The 8,817-nt window shown below is 46.7% G+C and overlaps 1 long non-coding RNA gene across 1 annotated transcript; it reads left to right on the top strand.

Moving 5' to 3' along the window:
- Nucleotides 1-436: 436 nt before the first annotated feature.
- Nucleotides 437-7,648, top strand: LOC132689413 (uncharacterized). Its single transcript, XR_009614993.3, has 2 exons — nt 437-567; nt 6,849-7,648. It is a non-coding gene; the product is annotated as an uncharacterized LOC132689413 (long non-coding RNA).
- The last annotated feature ends 1,169 nt before the right edge of the window (nt 7,649-8,817 follow it).

Genomic DNA, 8,817 nt, shown 5'->3' with positions numbered 1-8,817 from the left:
GCTGTTGGTCCTGAATGGGGCTCCGGCCCTTTAGGCACACATTCCACTAAAACACCGCGCAAATCATGTATTTTAACCACACATGCCAGGTTTCAGGGAACAGAACTCTCTTTAATTATGAAACAGTTTGCACATTTGCTGGATGCACATGAGGGGCTATTTTATAAAGGCACAATTATCAGAAGCAAAAAAGTTTAAAAAATAACTCACAGAGAGAGGAATCTGGAACACAGTAAGAGAGGAGACAAAATTGTATGAAGAGAAAGGCCTAGAGACCCTCTTGGCTGAATCCTGTTGGTTCAGAGTTTTGCACCTGTCAGTGTCTTTTATTTGCTTCAGTAGAAGATATTTCTTCAGGCCTGTGGACAACTCTGAAATTGCAAAACAGGCGTGGAAGCACATTCATGGAAATGTAATCTTGTCTTCCTCTAGACCGCGGGGACTATGAGCTATCCTGGGGTTCCACGTGCCAGAGACATGAAGAAAGCAGAGCGGTCCCAGAGAAAAGTGACTGTGGAGGAGGAGCTTCCGCCAGAAGCAAGGGAATAGGGGAAGAAGTTCACATTTGTAAGTAATTGCAACAGCTGCCAGTAAATATACTGTCTTTCAGGGATGTGAATTGATAATAAAGCCAGACAGCTGACCCAAGCTCCCCGGGCAGCAGAACAGAGGGGAGGCAGCGTCCTTTATTAAAATACAGCCAGGGTGTTCGAGGTTAGGCATCAGGAGAAACTTATTGAAGGTAAACCTTGTCCATTTCTGAAGGCATCAGCACCATAGTGTGAGTTTGAGGCATTTTAAACAATGGAATGGAATAGAATGAGGTTAGCTTGTTTGGAGACCGGGAGATTAAAAAAAAAAAAAAAAAGAAAAGGTCAAAAAGGTCAGACGGTCTTCTCTTCAGCTGCCTTCTCTTTCTTCCAAGGGCACTAAGTTGGGTGAACTGGTGTCTATGTGCCTGAGTTCAAAACCAGATCACCATTTATTGGCTGTGTGGCCTTAGACAAGTTACTTCGTCTCTCTGTGCCTCAGTTTCCTTCTTAGTCAAACAATGATAATGATAGAGTGTTCCCTCAAGGACCATTGTGAGGAGTAAACGAGGTCGCCTATGGAAAAGCCTTTAGTGCAACACCTTCCAGGAAGTAAGCACTTAATACACACTGGCTGCTATTATTATTTTGTTACTGTGTTCGTTTTGGCCTCCTCTCCACACACAGTCCACGTCTCTAAACCCAGTCGCATTATGGTCCTATCCTGGCTTCCCTTAGGCTCCAGGGTTGTGCTTAAACCATTTGGGCATGTCATATCCACCCAAACCCAGTGTGGCACTCATGGTCTCCCATGCCAGCTGACCTTTTCCCCCAAAACATCCAACATTGGTCATCAATACTTCTCCTAGACAAAGACTTTGGAGTCCCCTCGTTCCCCATTGCTATTTTCCCAGCTCTTTAAAATGCCCTTTAAGGGGTACCTGGGTGGCTCAGTCGGTTAGGTGTCCGACTTCAGCTCCGGCCATGATCTTGTGGTCCGTGGGTTTGAGCCCCACATGGGGCTCTGTGCTGACAGCTGAGAGCCTGGAGCCTGCTTCAGATTCTGTGTCTCCCTCTCTCTCTGCCCCTCCCCCATGCATGCTCTGTGTGTGTCTCTCTCAAAAATAAACATTAAAATTTTTTTTAAAAATAAAAAAATAAAATGCCCTTTAATCTCCTTCACCGCCACCCTCTCGTGGATTTCCTGACTTCAGCAAGATTCCGGATCTTTCCCCCACTGTCTCTTTCTCTCCCCTACTCATCTTCACTATCTCCACTGCCAGCTCATCCTAGTCTCCTCTTCCTACTCTAATCTTCCTAAAATTCCATTTTGCCTTGGCAAGTCTCCCGCTTAGGAGCCAAAAATGACATCCAACTGTCACTGCAGTCGAATTCAGGCTCCTTTTTGGTGTGCTGGGAATGTTTTGGATTTGGATCTGGAGGGTGCTTCCATGGCGTGTGTTATCAGTCTCCTTACGCTGCTATAACAAACACCACAGACTGTGGGGCTTAAACAACAGAGGTTTATTCCTGGTCCTGGGGGCTGGAAGTCCCAGATCAAGGTGTGGGCATGGTTGGTTCCTTCTGAGGCCTCTCTCCTTGGCCTGCAGACGGCCGTCTTCACCCCGTGTGCTCACGTGGTCTTCTCTCTGTGTGTATCTGTGCCTGATCTGTTCTTAGGACTGTGTCCTATCCTCCTTTGCTTACGGGGACACCATAATGATGTCATTATGGATTCGGGCCCACCCTAATGATCTCACTTTAACTTATTTAGGTCCTTTAAGACCCTATCTCCAAATACAGTCACATTCGAAGGTACTGGAGGGTTCGGGATTTCAACATGAATTTTGACAAGGAGACAGCATAATTCAGCCTAGAACAGTATATGTATGTGAAAATTAATCAAAGCACACTCTCCATGTACATGTAGTTTACTGTACCTATATTATACTTTGGTAAAATAATTTAAAAATTGGCAGCAGTAACAATAAAAAATCAACGTCCTTTTCTCGACCTCAAATCCCATTTTCTCTTCTCGCTGTCTTAGACAAATCCTTGATATCCTCCTCACTTTCCTTGTCCTCTCCATGCATTCATTCATTTACCAACCACCATGTTTGTTTCTGTGTTTACACTCATACCTTTCCTCCCCTCCATAACCTTTTTAAAAAAATTTTTTTTAACGTTTATTTATTATTGAGAGACAGAGAGACAAAGCATGAGCAGGGGAGGGGCAGAGAGAGGAGGAGACACAGAATCCAAAGCAGACTCCAGGCTCCGAGCTGTCAGCACAGAGCCTGACACGGGGCTCAAACTCACAGACCACGAGATCATGACCTGAGTTGAAGTCAGACGCTCAACCGACTGAGCTACCCAGGCGCCACTCCATAACCTGTTTTTAAAAAAGTTTATTTATTTATTTTCAGAGAGAGAGGGAAAGCATGACTGGGAGAGGGGCAGAGAGAGAAAGAGAGAGAATTTCAAGCAGGCTCTGCACTCTCAGCGCGGAGCCCGACTCAGGGCTCAATCCCATGGCCCCGGGATGATGAACTGAACTGAAATCAAGAGTCAGAGGCCCAAACAGCTAAGCCACCCAGGTGCCCCTTCCCTCCATAGCCTTTAAAACCTTTCGGGGCTCAGCTCAAATTCTATCTCCTGCACGTACAGATTTGTTCACATGCACTCTGTTTCATTCAGCATTTATGGAGTGTGTTCTATGTGCTGGGCTCAACGTTCTGGAATATTGAATGAGAGACATGTGCCCCAGCCTGATGGAGTCTGCCATTTGTGGGAAGACAGATGAGTAAAAATCAGCGAGCATTGTAGTTATGAACACCGGGTATCTCAGTCCTGTTCAGGATGCTTTAACAAAATACCACAGACAGAGTGGCTTAAACAACAGACGAACATTTACTTCTCATAGTTCTGGAGGCTGTGGAGTCCAAGATCAAAGTGCTGGCAGATTTGGTTAATGGCGAGAGCCCCCTTGCAGGCTTAGAGAGCTGCCTTCTTGCTGTGAGTTCTCATGCTGTAGAGACAGCGCCCTGGCATCTCTTCCCCGTTTTAGAAAGGTGTCAACTCCATCCTGAGGCCTCATGACCTCATCTAGACTTAATTACTTCCCAAAGGCCCTACCTCCAAATACCATCACATCATCACATTGGGGGTTGGAGCTTCAATACAGAAATTTTGGGAGAGCTCAAACATTTAGTCTATAACTCAGGGCATAATGTGAGCACAGTCACCAGAGACCATAAGGATGAGAAAGATTAGCCAGATAAGGGGATGCAGAAGAAAAAATGCATTCATGGGGAAAGCCTCTTGCAGACGTTCTGGGATGAATGAAGGCAGGCAGATTAGGGAACTAACCGCAAGTAACTTAGTGTTTCTGGGGCATAGGGGCATGAAAAGGGGTGATGGGAAAGAGAGTGCTGAGGCTGAAGAGGGGCTCCCAGGAGCTATTCAGGGGACTTTGCACTTTACCCTGCAGGCAGTAGTGGGTCACTGAAGCCTGAGAGTCAGTCAAAATCGCAGAGTAGAAATTTCTCTTTGGCAACAAAAAGGAGGATAAGTTAGGGGTGACCCACTGGACGTTCTCTCTAGACTCTACATCCTGATTTAGAATTGAATGGTCTATTTTTGCTCCCAGGCTCTAGATTTCAGTCTCCTACCCAAGTATAAGCTTGTTCAGGACAAGGACCCTATTTTTGCAGGTGCCCAGCATAAGATCTCCATGAAAACTCCACAAGGATCCTCTTCTGAACTTTTTCTTCCCTTGCTATGATCAGATGTCCCTAGAACACTTTTCTTTCAGTAAAGAATGTTCTTCCCACACCATTACTGTACTTATTTTATTGGACTTTCTTGAGAATGTCCAGAAAATGGGCTGATGTCAAGTGTAAAGGTCCTAGTGCTGTGGACAGTGACAGTTAGATGTAAAGCAGGGCTTCTGGGACTTTAATATGCACACGGACACTGAGGACTCTTGTTAAAAATGCAGATCTACGGGCGCCTGGGTGGTTCAGTCGGTTAAGCGTCCGACTCTTGATGTCGGCTCTCAATGGTTTGTGAGATTGAGCCCCATGTCAGGCTCTGCACTGGCAGTGCGGAGCCTGCTTGGGATTCTCTCTCTCTCTCTCTCCCCCTCTCCCTGCCCCTCCCCCGCTCACACTCTCTTTCTCTCAAAATAAATAAATAAACTTAAAAAAAACCTTAAAAAATGCAGATTTGGATTCCGCAGGTCTGGGATGGGGCCTGGGACTCTGTTTCTCTGACAAATGGATGCAGCAGGTCCACGACCATACTTTGAGGAGCCAGGGTGTTGGGGGAAGAACACCCCAGGCTGAAAAACCTGAGGGCCTGGGTTTGAGCTCTCTGCCTTGTCAGGAAGTGGACGCAAGACCCGGACCAGGACCAAGTCAGTGAACTTCCCTGGGCCTCAAGCTTCCTCATAAGGAAGTCAATTGGGGCTTCCTCAAGCCCCAAACATAACGAGTTTGTCCAAGTGATCTCTTTAAATTCATCTGCGATTTGGTGAGTTCCATTTGGCAAAAACATTTTGAGAGTCTTGAAGAAAAGAGGTATGTGAATTCAGTCCATTATAGTTATTAATGTTACTGAGAGAGGGGCCGTGGCTGGAGTTCCAGTGGATTAAAAAAAAAATAATCCTTTAATCTTTCTAACATAGTCTCTCACCACTTGGCTGGACACAACGTAGATTACTGCTTTGAATGCGCCAGGCTAAAACGAAAATCTCAAGTCAGGATCCTCTTGCCTTTATACTCCATTTGCGGCCATGCTGTCTCGGATGCATGTTGAAATAACTTTTCAATCGTGAAACAAGCCTCCATTTACTTTAAAATAAATTTTCAAGGAGTTCTATGTAAACCCCAAATTCACCACGGTAGCCGGGAAAGAACAGGTGCAGCGGAGTGTGGATTTTTGAATTTAAACATCTCTAACTTGGGATTTGGTTGACGTGATCCCTGAAGGTCTCCGCATTGCTACTGTATGCGCCGAAAAGGGTGGATAATGAAGAGAGGTATAATCTCATTTGTTACGGAACGCTGTTTGTGACAGCTCATTGGAGCCACCACGCTGAAGGCCAATGGAGAGGTTAACCGTTTTTTTTCTTTCTTTCTTTCCTTCCCCCCACCCCCAAATACTGATTATTCAAAGCAGTGCAGGAGAATCAGAGAACAGCATCACAATAAGATAAAGGCAGTACTTGCTTTCAAATGTAATCCTTCTCTTCAGTATTAACAAGCTGCTGAGTAGAGGAACAGCACAGCACCGTCCTTGGGACCAGTGGGTTTCACTTAATTCGGACAAGGCGCGACAGGAGGGAGATGAGAAAGTGTAACCCGAGGGGCAGTCGTGTCAGATGCTGGCTGTGCCCGTGTGTGTTGTGGAGGGGTGAGGGGGTGGGAGAAGGACAGGCGGGAAGCCTGTTAGGGGGCTGGCTCCGAAAATGTACCATCAAGCCTCAAACAACTACTCAGCTCAGAAACATTCACATGCAGCTTTTAAGATGTTGGTCTTTTTTAATGAGTGAGTTTCAGGCAGTGTATGCAATTGTGGCAAAACAAAACAACAACAACAAAACGGAAATAGCGTGCCTTCTCTTTGCCAGGATTCTCAGCCCCCAGCTACAAGCGGGGTGTAAGTTGACGTGACAATAGTGAAAATGCTGCTATCTGGCGGGTCCCGGGAAAGGTCGCCTTCCTCGCAAGCCCCCCCGTGCGTGCGGGAGCTCCTAGCGGATCTCGGCGCCCAGACTGCAGGACTCCAGCCCTCCACCCATGACTCCAATTTCCAGAGAGCCCACCTGCATTGCTAGAGCTCTCTCACGTCCCACACTGCTCCTGTGGGGCCTTCCTCCGTTCTTCCTCTGGGTCATGCAGCCTCTCGGGTCCCTCATCCGGTGCAACCTGGGGCCACTTGGATGTTGCTTTTGTCTCTCTCCTTAGCACCCTGCCCAGCCACGATGCCAGTTGAGTTCCCTCCTCCTTGCCTTAAATCACAAGCTCTTCTTCCCAACCCTGCTCCTTCCAGGAAGCAGGCTGCCCCTCCTCTGTTCAGCCAGCCCCTTTCTCCTCCCTGGGTTTCAGTCCATTTCAGTCTTACGGGGGTTTTTTCTCCAAACCTTTTGCTCCCAATCTTACGGGGGTTTTTTCTCCAAAGCTTTTGCTCCCAAAACCAAAACCAACAAACAAAAAATAAAACCAGGCATGTTCTTGGGAGCGTTATATTTTTGCAATATCATAGTGGGAAAATAACTCATGTATGCATCTTTAATTTCTTCTTATGCTCTTTTAGCTTCTAGCTGTTGAGATCTAGAGAAGCAGTGGCTCGAGTTAACTGCAGAGCAAATGGACCCAGTGCACCCTTGTGAGCTGACAAACGGCAGCCTTGAGCTCTTGAGTGAAACATGATGGCATTTCCTGAATGCTGACTGTAGGAGAAGCCTGAACGGGCAGGCAGACCACGCGGGTCCGCCGCCTTAGAGCTGTGGACGGTCTTTGTACCTCATTGAGCCTCAGTGTCTTCATCTGCAAAATCACCCTGCCATTCGGGGAGTAAGCTGAGATACTCTAGTAAATGTGCCTGAGAGTCCACGGTTGTCCAGAGAATGTTCATCGATTCACTTTTTCATTGGTTTCTTCTCAATCAGCAAGGCAGAAGCACTGATCCTCATCCAGTCTCCAGAAGGCTTTGCTGTTTGTCTGCCTTTGTAGATAGTCTCTTTCTTTTTTTCTTTTGAACAGAGAAAGAGCGCAAGCAGAGGAGAGGGGAGGAGAGAGAGAATCTTAAGCAGGCTCCATGCTCAGCGCAGACTCCAACGTGGGGCTCGATCCTATGACACTGGGATCATGACCTGAGCCCAAATCAAGAGTCAGACACTTGGGGCACCTGGGTGGCTCAGCCAGTTAAGCCTCTGGCTCTTGATTTGGGCTCAGGTCATGATCTCATGGTTTGTGGGATCGAGTCCTGCATCAGGCTCAGTGCTAACAGCGTGGAGCCTGCTTGGGATTCTGTCTTTCCCTCTCTTTCTCTTCCCCTCCTATACTCGTGTTCTCTCTCAAAATAAATAAATAAACATTAAAAAAAAAAAAGAACACTCAACCCACAGAGCCACCCAGGCATCCCTGCCTTTGTAGCTATTCTGAGCACCAAGAATCATTTTCACGGGGGTGTTAGAATAAAACTGTGGGCAGGACCCTGAGGAAGAAACCCTACCAGAGCCATAGTTCACTTGCCGGGCCTGGGAGATCCCACCCCGCCCCTAGTCTGGGCAGACTCAGAAGCGGGGAGCTTGCTTGTGAGTCTTCTGGGCTAAGGGGAGATCGACGTGCAAAGTTCTCTAGCCTCTCTCCAGTGCTACTACCTCAAGGCTGTCGATGTTATGTGGTAGCTGAGAGCTGGGTTCACGCCCTACTCCACCACTGGCTGTCCACGCGGACCCGCACAACCACGGCATAGCCGAAATCTACGCATCGAGCTCTGCTACCTGCCGGCCACCATGCTGGGTGCTGGGAGACTGTGGGGAACAAAAATCAAGGTTTCTGTCCTCACAGACCCCATGGCCGGGCTTAACTGCTCTTAGCCTCAGTTTTCTCATTTGTAATTTTTTTTTTATGTTTTATTTTATATTTGAGAGAGAGAAAGAGAGGGAGAATATGAGTAGGGGAGGGGCAGAGAGAGAGAGAGGGAGACACAGAATCCGAAGCAGGCTTTAGCCTCTGAGCTGTCAGCACAGAGCCCGACAGGGGGCTCGAACCCTTCGAGCTGTGAGATCATGACCTGAGCCAAAGTTGGACACTTAACCGACCAAACCCTCCAGGCACCCCTCAGTTTTCTCATTTGTAAAATGGTAATAATAATACCTATCTCATAACTTTGCTATACGACTAAATGAGGTGACAGCCAAGGAGCTGAGGACAGCGCCTGTCACACAGCAGGTACCATGTTTTGACATGATAGCTCTGGTTATTTATTACAACTCTGAACACTGCTGTGTTTGTTTTCCAGGCACAAGAGTCATACCTATCAGTATCTAATGATTAGATCTGTGTTATGGGGAAAAAAACCCTAAAAATGTGACTATGTTTACATGTATTTAAATAAATGAAGGAAAAATGGCAAATAAAATGGTGGAATTAAAGGGGAAAAGAGAGAGCCTATTATGCCTTGGAATTATTTGAGTTGTTTAAACAATTATGCATTACTTTTCAAGCCAAAATTCAATAAAGTTTTAAAAAGCAAAAAAAAATTTTTTTAATGTTTA

Source organism: Panthera onca, chromosome E3 (assembly GCF_046562875.1).
Source record: "Panthera onca isolate mPanOnc1 chromosome E3, mPanOnc1 haplotype 2, whole genome shotgun sequence".
NCBI classification, from domain to species: domain Eukaryota; kingdom Metazoa; phylum Chordata; class Mammalia; order Carnivora; family Felidae; genus Panthera; species Panthera onca.
The sequence above is the reverse complement of the archived record's forward strand: the minus strand, read 5'-3'. Positions and strand labels throughout refer to the sequence as shown.